This window comes from Suncus etruscus, chromosome 9, assembly GCF_024139225.1.
Source record: "Suncus etruscus isolate mSunEtr1 chromosome 9, mSunEtr1.pri.cur, whole genome shotgun sequence".
NCBI lineage: Eukaryota > Metazoa > Chordata > Mammalia > Eulipotyphla > Soricidae > Suncus > Suncus etruscus.
Window position 1 is genome coordinate 106,100,320 of NC_064856.1, and position 10,778 is coordinate 106,111,097.

Sequence of the window (10,778 nt, forward strand, 5' to 3'; positions counted from 1 at the left end):
TCAGCCACATGCTCTTTGAAGGTCTTTTTTATTTCATCTGAGTCTCTTGTGTCCCCTCAGCTATCCATATTATCCATGAATGTTCCAGTGGCTATCTCAGGGATGAGGCAATTTGCTACATTAGGTCTCGGACAAGAAGCAGAACAGGGTTGATTCTTGCACATCACACATGGGCCTACTGTCTCTTTTTGGTAAGTTTGGGGTAGGATGTACTGCTCTTGGAAGATTTAGCATAGATTGTTGCTGGGTTAGTGTAATGTTCCCATCTACCATGCGCAATTGGATTGTCCTCTTGAAAAAGAGCTTAGTGAAAGTCTCTGCCATCCGTGTCCCATGACGCATTTTTTTTCTGTCTATGCAAATAATCAGCACATTACATGTAGATATAAAAAAGGGATTACCACAATCTTTGTCATCATATATCTTGTCTCAAAAGGCAAAGCTCTATCCATACACTCCTTCACTTTTATCTTGTCCTCTATGGCTGTTTCAGGAGCATTAAAAGACTCTAGTTGTTCTCTGTAAGCACTGCTTTCTTGCAGAAAAAAACTGATCAACCCTTTCTTAAGTAATGGACATATGGCATTCATATAATCTAGAATAAGAAAAGAAAATAGAATGTATAAGAATAGAAAATAGTTATTTTGACTCTGATAACCTTGCCTGTAATCTGTTCGTGAGGCAACATCAAATATTATAAACTCTTGACATGGCTCTATGGACACATTCTACAGAGACTGTGACTTCATTTTTAGTCAGAGGGAAGAGTGTTGTCATACACAAAATCTCTTTATCTTTTAATTTTTTCTGAGTTAATTAGCACAAATACCCTTAACTATGTCAATCATAAACCTCAGGTGATTTATATTAAACTCTGGTTAATAAAAGTGTCAGGAAAAGCAGCCAACAAAGAAACTTGGTTGGCTCTTTAAGATCCAAGAATATAATCCACACTATTGGCTGAAATGCATTTTTCCCATGAAACTAGATTCTTTTTGTTTTGTTTTGTTTTGGGTCACCAAAACCCAGTGGTGCTCAGGGGTTACTCCTGGATCTACACTCAGAAATTGCTTTTGGATGAGGGTACCAAATTGTTTTTGGATGCCAGGATTGAACCTGCATCTATCCTGGGTCAGTCATGTGCAAGGCAAATGCCCTACCACTGTGCTCCCACTCTGGTCCCTAATTCTGGATTCTTGTGCGAAACTGCAAGCTGAGATCCCATAGAAGAGAAAGACTTGAAAATTCTTAGGTCATCATTGATGACATGAGTACAGTTAAATGTACAGTTGTCTCTGTTTTTGGACTTAGTAGAAACAAATTTTCAGCACCAACATTTGAACTATTTCAATCACAAGTACTGTGATGTCTTAGAAAATTCAAAGTACCTGCATTTTTATTGAGTACTATCTATATTTAAAGCACAGTTTAAGGTCTCTTAATCAGAAATTCATAGATCTCTGACATCTCAGAGCTGTGGACTCTTCCTAATCTCATCTTTATGGCTTTTTTATGAATTGAGTCCACTAGTTAAGGAGTTATGGATGTAACACCATCTTAATTTCCTTCAGATAGAAAGTTGAGAAGTGCAGATATCCACTGGATCCCTAAAATTGACTTGATAGCCTTAGTGATGGCTGATATCCTCTACTCATGGCTAGTGTTGGGGATCATTGTGAGGTGGGCTCTCTAAAGAGACTTGTAGTATTGGGGTTAGAATTAAAATCAAGAATTGACTATGTGGCAGAGTCCCGAGTTTTTCCAAATCTAATTCAGGTGGATTCTTAATAAGTAATGACCACGAGCCTGATTTTATGTGGATATAACATAACGGCTGTCGTTATTTTTGTATTCGTTTTATAAAAAATATATTCAAGCACCTTGATTACAGACATAATTGTAGTTGGGTTTCAGTCATATAAAGAAAACCCCCCTTTAGTAGTACAATATTTCCATCACAAATGCCCCCCTCTTTCTCCTCTCCCCTGCCTGTATGCAAGAAAATCTGTTATTATTGATCTTTTTCTTTCCAGAATGATTGAACTTTGATAGTCCTAATATAATGTTGTGTCTTTGTTTCCTAGTTAATATGTAGAAAAATAGTCTATTGCAGTATGTTCAGCACCCTTATATAAATTATCTTGTCTGGGACCATTAGTCAGAGGTATTACTGCAAGTTAATAGAAAATGATAATCAGCCCCATAGCATCCAAGTGCCATAGAGACCAACATGATAGACAGGAACAGCTTCATTGTTGGAAGTTGCTGATATCGAAAACTTTTAGTGATTAAAGAGAGAGCTGGAACTGCACTCAGAAAACTGGCCTGCTCAGGGATATATTTGTACCCAGAGAGCCTCCCTGTCACTGCCCACAAGACAAGTGCAAATCAAAAGACTTGGCACCCTGTCAATCACTCTCTCACTCAGAGTTGGTTTCATGGTCCATTGTCACTATCTCAAATGTTCATGAAAGCTCCATATATTATTATTGCAGTCCTTTCCATGTACTTGAAAAAATTTATGCATTGAATTATTTAATGTATAGTCATGAATTTTTGCAGCTCCCCTGAGGCATTTGGCCACAATCTTGGGAAGAATCTTATATTAGCAAAATTTAGACAATAACAGGAAAAGAAAAAAATCATTTCTTTTGTGGAGAACTTAAGAGTGATGATGAGTTAACACAATGGTGCTCTTAGGCAAATGTTTTGTTAGCTTACAACGCCACCTGCTGTACCAGGTGACCCTCTGTGTCTGTAGAGAGTAAAATCCTAAGAACACAGTAGCAATTGTGAAGGATATCAGTGATTCTGGAGATCGTAGGAGGAAACAGTGCATAGAGAAGAATTCATTCCCTAAGTCTAAATTTTATTCTCACGTAGATGGTTACAAAATATATCAAGTTTATCAAATAAAATAATGCTTAATTTAATTATCAGATGGAGAGTTTAGTTTTTCTTGCCATAGAGAGACCATGGTGCATCAGATATCAGTTCCACATCCTGTGCTCACCTGGACTCATCCTTGGACACCTGGAAAGTCTGAGCTTGCTTGTAGAAGTTCCTCTGAACTGATATATTCTCATTGGCTTCAATTCGGATGAATATTTCTGTCAATCTAAAATCTTTATTAGGAAAGATTATAGAAAAATGAAAAATTTTGTATTAAAATCACCACTATCAATTGAATATTTTAGTCTTTTACCTACTTTACAATGACAGTTGAGTACCAATTACGCAAATCCAAAGTAGCCCACAAATATAATCTTTCAGAAGTTGTTATTATTTATAATATATCTAAAAATAGATATATAGTGTATATACTCCAACTGTTTTTTTTTCCTGCACTCAAAGGTGCTCAGGGTTTTAAAATGTTTCTGTATTTAGGGATCACTACTTGTGGGATTGGGGAATAATAGTGGTGTGAGGATTAAACCTGGGTTAGCTGCTTAAAAGGCAGATCTTCTGCTAGAGTACTTTTGTTTCAGTTCCCTGCTTGACAGACATTATTGCAGGAGAATCAGTGATAGCACAGCAGGTAGGAGGTTTGCTGATCTGGATTTGGTATCTGGGATCTCTGGTTCCAAGACTTCCAAGAGTGAGTTCTGAATGAAGAGCCAGGCTGACTTCATTGGCAGTATTCTATTAAGATAATATTGCTTTTCTAAAGTTAAAATTGATGATTACTCCATGATTCCATGCCCTATTTTATTGGCTTTAATTTCAAATTGTAGCTATTCAATGGTGGAACTCAGGCTCAAGGAGGTTCATGGTAGATAGATATTATTTCTCTAAGTTAAAATGGGTCTCTAGACTTATTCAATGACTTGTAACCTTTTGACTTGGTTGACCCCATGTTCTTTGATTTTCACTTATAACTTTATTCTCAAAAGCATTCCTTTTCTAGTCAAGAAAGATCTTATCTGAACTAACAGAGCATTGACTGTACAAATTTCTAGACTTTACCATAATTTTCAATAATGTACTGTGATTCAGAGTATTTTTTGATATCTAATTTTTTTCTTTTACCAAAAAGATGAACTTTGAGAGCTTTTTTATACCTAACTTCCTCCTTTTACTAAAAAGACAAACTTTAAAAGTATCCATAAAAGACAGAGCACAAATTTTTCTTCTCTTTTCCTTAACCTTTTTTATCTCCAACAGAATCACATAATTTGAATCATTCAGCCTCATAATTTGAGGGGGGGGATGATGATACCAGGACCAGTCATATGAATATGTAGTGAAAATAAAGAATGATCAGACTGGAACACCAAACCCAAAGTCAATGACAACAGAATAGATACCCAATCTACAACAAGCTGTAAAGTAGAGATCAGTTACACTAATATTCTGGGGGTGGGTGGGTAAAGGAGGGAGATATGGGAGACACGCTGGGAACAGGAGTGGAGGGAGGACAACATTGGTGGTGGGAATGCCCTTCATTCATTGTCGCCATGTACCATAAATAATTCTGTGAAATGCACTTCAATCACAATAATAATTTTAAAAAAAGGAAATATAGGGATATATAAATGTCACCTTCTTACAAATCCCAAGTGATTCATTCACATTGAATTATATCATATAATTAATTGATATAATTATCCCAACTTTTATTTGTATACGTTCACACATTTATGTGACAAATCTTCTATGTTATGTCTTTAAAGAATAAAACCATGGGTAATATCGTTTCATGTTAAGTTTTAATTATACATTACATTATTTAAGCACAGTCATATCAAAAGCCTTCACCTCCCTGTCAGCCTGCTATTCATTTGCCAGTAACATTTTATTTCATCTATGTAAGAAAAAATTCTTTAAAATATAAAAATCTGGTTCTGCAGAGAGAGTACAGTGGACAGAGCTCTTGTCTTTCATATGGTCTACTTGGATTAGGTCTCCCCCATTTGGTTCCCTGAGAAATGTCAGGAAAGATAACTGAGCATAGAGTCAAATAATTTCTAGCCTGCCTAATGTGCAAAAAAAAAAAAAAAAAAGAATTTAAAATTTACCTATTTTAAATTAAGATGGAAAATGTCTTTCTGGTCCCATAATAGTCAATTAGGGGGTCATAGAGATAGTAAAGTGGTTAAAGATCTCATCTTTAAATGCAAATAAATCCATGGTACACATAATATTTTATAGCACTACTAGTTATAATTGCTGAGTACAAAAAAGAAGCAGTATTGGAATAGAACCATTGTGACCACAGTATACATGGAAATTAAAAAAAACAACCAATTATAAAGTATAATTTATACTTTATATGCAATGTGATAAAAAATTTATTAAAGCAGGCCCAGAGCGGTGGTGTGAGCCGTAAGGTGTCTGTCTTGCACATACTAGCCTAGGACAGACTGTGGTTCAATTCCCCAGCATCCCATATGGTCCCCGAAGCCAGGAGTGATTTCTGAGCTCGTAGCCAGGAGTAACCCCACCAGCTGTGGCCAATAAAACAAAAATAAATGATTAAAGCTTCATTTCTGTGTTTTGTTGAGTATGGTAAATTTATAGCCTGAGACTTGATAGGGACCACTATGGAAACTGATTAATAAAAATTAGCCCTAACTCAGTGCTCCCCCAGCATGTACTCTTGCAGCTTCCAGTGCACAAATGATGTCTTGCTACAGACTCAGAGCTGTAAACTCACACCTATAGTACACACACACACACACAAAATTTTGTTACCATATAGTGTTTTAATCATTTTTTTGCAACTTGTGCTGTAACTCAATAATCCTAATATATCTAGTGTCTTATATATAATGTCTTCTGTGTTTCAATATCATGTGAGGAATTGAGAAAAAAAATCAAAGGGCCTATTTTCTTTCAACCAGACAGTTATTTGTTATTTGCCTTCCCAGCTGCAGTCACTGGACAAAATGTTAGCGATCTAGTGCAGTACTTACATTACTTAAAACCTAAAGTTGAGAACTATGCAATTCAATTTGGCTTTAATCGCATTCCCTGTCATTGAGTAGCCCGTGAACCAAGCACACCATATACATTCTAAGTGGTCTGTCACTTCTTTAGTGTGAGGGTATAATTTATCATTAGAATCATTCCTCCCCGTAGTTCGATCCCCCGGCATATTTTGTTTAACTGTGATTTTTAAATTTAATTCATTTTCATATGATTCTATACTAACTCTGTGAACTCACAGTTGATTATTGTGCTAGGTATCTTTGATATGATCTTTGATTTGGCTCATTAAGATTTTATTTTGAATTTTTCCATTAGTGTTCATCAGAGAACTAGGTCTATAATCGCTATATGTTGTAATACCTTTATGTTGGAATATTTCTAATTTTCATTATAGTGTAATTTTGGCATCAGATCAAAGTTAGGAAATATTCTTGTTTCTTAAATACCTTGAAAGAGTTTGAGGAGGAAAGACAGTAAGTCTACTTTGTAGGCTTGAGAAAACTCACCATAGCACTCTGATATAAGAAAAATTTGTTTTTCATAAGTAAGAACAAAATTATTATAATAATGATAGATATAAAAAAGATAAAGAAGAAAAAGTTATAAAATAAAAAGAAGTACAGTTACAAAAATCTCCAATGAGATCATTAAGACATTGGCAGAACATTTACTATGTTCTTGTTGCTATTTGATCATTCAATTATTTTATTAGCATCCGTATTAAGTGACCTCTCCTATGCATTGGTATCTAATTTGGTTTGTTACCATTGGAATGACAGCATTAAACTAATGAATTTGTACAGGAATTCAGAACACTTTTACTGATATTGCAGCTTTTGTGGGACTTGTTCTCAGCTTAGAAGTAGGAGAATATGTGTGTGTGTGTGTGTGTGTGTGTGTTATGTGTGTGTGTGTGTGTTAGGGGTATGAGTGTTTACACTTGCTCCACAAAAGTCCTGGTTATAATAGCCCAAATACCAGCATACCTATAGTTTGGTCAGATTGGTGTCTCTGCAGATATCCATCAGAAATGAAGTAAGACCATAGACAAAGTGGTGATTATGGGTGATGAATCCATCAGGCATAATTTCGACAGGGCTGGGCCTTGGCACACCCTCTTCTCTTAAGATTGCAGGCTTTCAAGGCCAGTATACTCATAACTTTTCAAGGCTTGATTTTCATTATTTTTGAGAAAAGAACATGGATTTTCATTATTTTTTCATTATTTTTGAGAAAAGAACATGGAGCTGACTAGGTGCAAACTTGACAAATCAAGGTCGATTTTTTTTGGGGGGAGGTAGGACATTTGGGCCATACCTAGCAGTGCTGAGGGGTTACTTCTGGCTCTATGCTCAGAAATCATTCCTGTCAATCTCGGGAGACCATATTGGATGCTAAGGATCTAACCCAGTCTGTCCTGGGTTGGCTGTGTGCAAAGCAAATGCTCTACTGCTCCAGCCTGTATAAGTGGTTTCTTAAATACTTAATGTGTTTCTTGTGATAGGCCTATACACACATTCTGTTTTCTTCTTATTCAGTTTTAGAGGTAACATGATTCTAAGTATCTTATTATTTCTTCTAGGTTTTTCAGTAAGCAATTTAGAGTTGTTCACAGTAAACTTTAATAATATCTTAAATCTTTATGACACAGTTGCAATTTTTCTACTTCCTAATTAATCCAATCTATAGTCTGATTTATTTTTGTATTTTCCCTTTTTTATCTTGTTTTTTTTTTCTACCTGCTTTATTTTCTTTAATAGCAAGGATCTAGGTTCATTGTCTCTTTGTATTGCTTTCTTGATTTCAGCATTATTAATTTATGCACACAAGAACATATTAGCTTTGTTTTTTGATTCATATAGACATTTATGCACTTTCTCTGAGTAAAGGAAATAATAGGCAGGCTGTACATGAGAACAGCATCAAGAGTGATTTCTGAGCACTTAGCCAGGAGTAACCTCTGAGCATCAAACAGGTGTGGCCCGAAAAACCAAAAAAATTATCATGCCTTTACCTTATCTTTAAAGGGTCCTGTTGATTGTCTATAACATTACACCCAACTATTAACCCCAAACTAATGTGTCCCCCTTCATCCTCTTTCCTTTAAACCTATTCTTTTGATAGGTAAAAGACCACTTAGATTTTTCAATCCTCCTCCAGTTGGTGGATTTTCGACTGGGAGAATCAATCTTCAGTTTGGTTTGGTATAGAGAGATCATTAGAGAGAAGCAAACTGACTCCACTATTCTTTTTTGACTTGCTTGATTTTTTACTTCTTCATGGATACCCTGATTCTTCAAGCCTATCTGCCTGGGTGTATAATCACAGCATGTGGGGTGATTTCACAAGCAGTGGGTTTATTTTACAACTGGTGCCCACCAGGGACTTAAGAACCCAAGAGATACCATCGATCATGAGTTTTTTTGCACCTCTGTTACTAATAACTATGACAACTTACTTCAGGTGGATTGAGTATGCAGTGCCCTTCACTGAAACACTGGTGCACATGGCACCTGTATGAATGTGTCAGAGGCCCCCTCAGGAAAGACAGAAACAGGTAATGAAGAGGAGAAAGCTGAAGACTCTGAGAAGCATCCCAAATACTTTTTCCCATTACCTTTATTCTAACCAACCTACTTTATGCATATTCTCTGAGTAAAAGAAATAATGGGCGGGTTGTACATGAGGCAGCATCGAATGTAATGGAAATTATTATGCCTTTATTCTATCTTTAAAGGGTCCTGTTGATTGACTGTAACATGACACCTAGCTATTAACCCCAAACTAAAGTGTCCCCCATCATCAGCCCACACCATCATCAGCCCTCATCAGCCCACACCATCCTTCAACAGTTTATCTAGGTTACTGATGGAATAGAATTCAGGGAGAATTCCATATTGGAGGGAGACCATTATGCATCTCGCATTGGGATTCCAGTCCAGGTAACAAAGGCTTTTCCCTCCCAGATGACATAAGCAGCCTACTATAAAAGGAGATGATGAAGGGAAAAACAGAGAGAAGCTGGAAAATCCAATCCCAGCTGAAACCCAACTGAGAAGAAGCTGTTTCAGAACCACCTTAAACGTTCTTCTAGGTTACTCTCTCTCTCTTTTTATCTGTTTATTTGTTTCTCAGCCATACCCGGTGACTTGGCTATATGCTCAGAAATCGCTCCTGGCTTTGGGGACCTATATGGGACGCCATGGGATCGAACCGTGGTCCATCCTACCGCAATTCATCCTAGGCTAGGAAGTGCAAGGCAGAGGCCTTATGGCTTGTGCTACCGCTCCAGCCCCACAGATTACACTCTTGACCCTATTTACACTGGTCACTATATTGTTGTATAGATCTTAATATGTATTCTACCTGTATAGATCTTAATAGCTACTCTTGTTCTACAAATAATTATGTATCTAACTTTCATGGTCTAATAACAGTTTGATTATTTATTGGGAAATGCATTATGTTGTTAGATTTTTAATAGTTCTCAGCTATGCTAGTGAATGCTTCCCAATTGCTGTGATGCTTGATTGTGCATATTAAGTAGCAACTTATTTTCAAATTACGTCTGCAAAAAAATGTCAATGTCTGTGTCCACAGAAGTAGATAGAAAAAGAACTTGGATACTATAGATTCTGATCACTCTGCTCAATATAAGAATGTTTCAACAAACTTATTTTCAAGCTCTAGATATATCTGAAGAAATGTTTTTGTTAGATGTTTAAGAAAGTTTATATGAAGAAACTCAGATGTTCAAGACTCATATTAAAGTGCTCTGTGTAAGAATGTTTAAGAATTTTCAACTTATGTGTATCTGCAGAAGGATATCATGTTTATGTTCAAAGAAAAATCTTATGATATGCATAAAACAAAGATATTAAAAAGCTGATTTTTGAAAGAATGACATATATAATATAACTATTGAGGTTTTTATAGACAATATTTACTGTGACCATGCAAAATTATAACCACTTTTATAAGTTCTGGTGGGTCTCCCACATCTAGTGAAGAACAGTAGAACAAACCATTTTAGCCTTTCTTAATATTTTTTTGAACAGAAAGGTTGAAATTGTAAGATGACACCCAGCTATTAACCCAAAACTAAGGTATTTCCCAATTTTTTTACTTTCCTTTTACCTCCCCTTTTATATGTAAAACCCATCAGGATCATTTGACACACCCACAACTGGTGGATTTTGTACTGGGAGAATAAAGAATGTTCAGTTTGGTTTGGCTTGCAAAATGACCAAGAAGGAGAAGCAAAATGACAGCATAATTATTTCCTGATTGTCTTGATTTATGAATTTCTTGTGGATAACCTGATTCTTCAGACGGTCTGTGTGTGATTAGAATTATGATGTATGTGGTAAATTTCACAACCTGCAATTTATTTTCCAATCTGCTAAATAATTATTTAATTTAGAAATCAGTCAGCAAGGAAGCCTGGAGAGCAGCTGATAGGGAGACAGAAGGAGAGAGAGAGGGAGAGAGAGGGAGAGGGAGAGGGAGAGAGAGACAGAGAAAGACAGACATAGAGAGATAAAGAGAGAGAGAGCGCCAGACAAGGAGCATAGAAGTGGCTACTTGGAAAAAGCTTAGCATAAAAGCCATGTGAGAAAATATGCATGGTGGTTAGGACCATGAAATAAAGTTGGCTGACTTCTGGAACTTCATCTGACCACTTTATAAATCTCTTTGCTGTCACTCTGCAACCTTCAGACCTGCCATTCCATAGAGGGCTGCAGGAGCAGGACTGAGCTGAGAAATGCCTTACCATCTCCCCTAACAACACACGTGAAATATCAATATATATTAAAATAACAACAAGTGTGTCATATATGGACCTT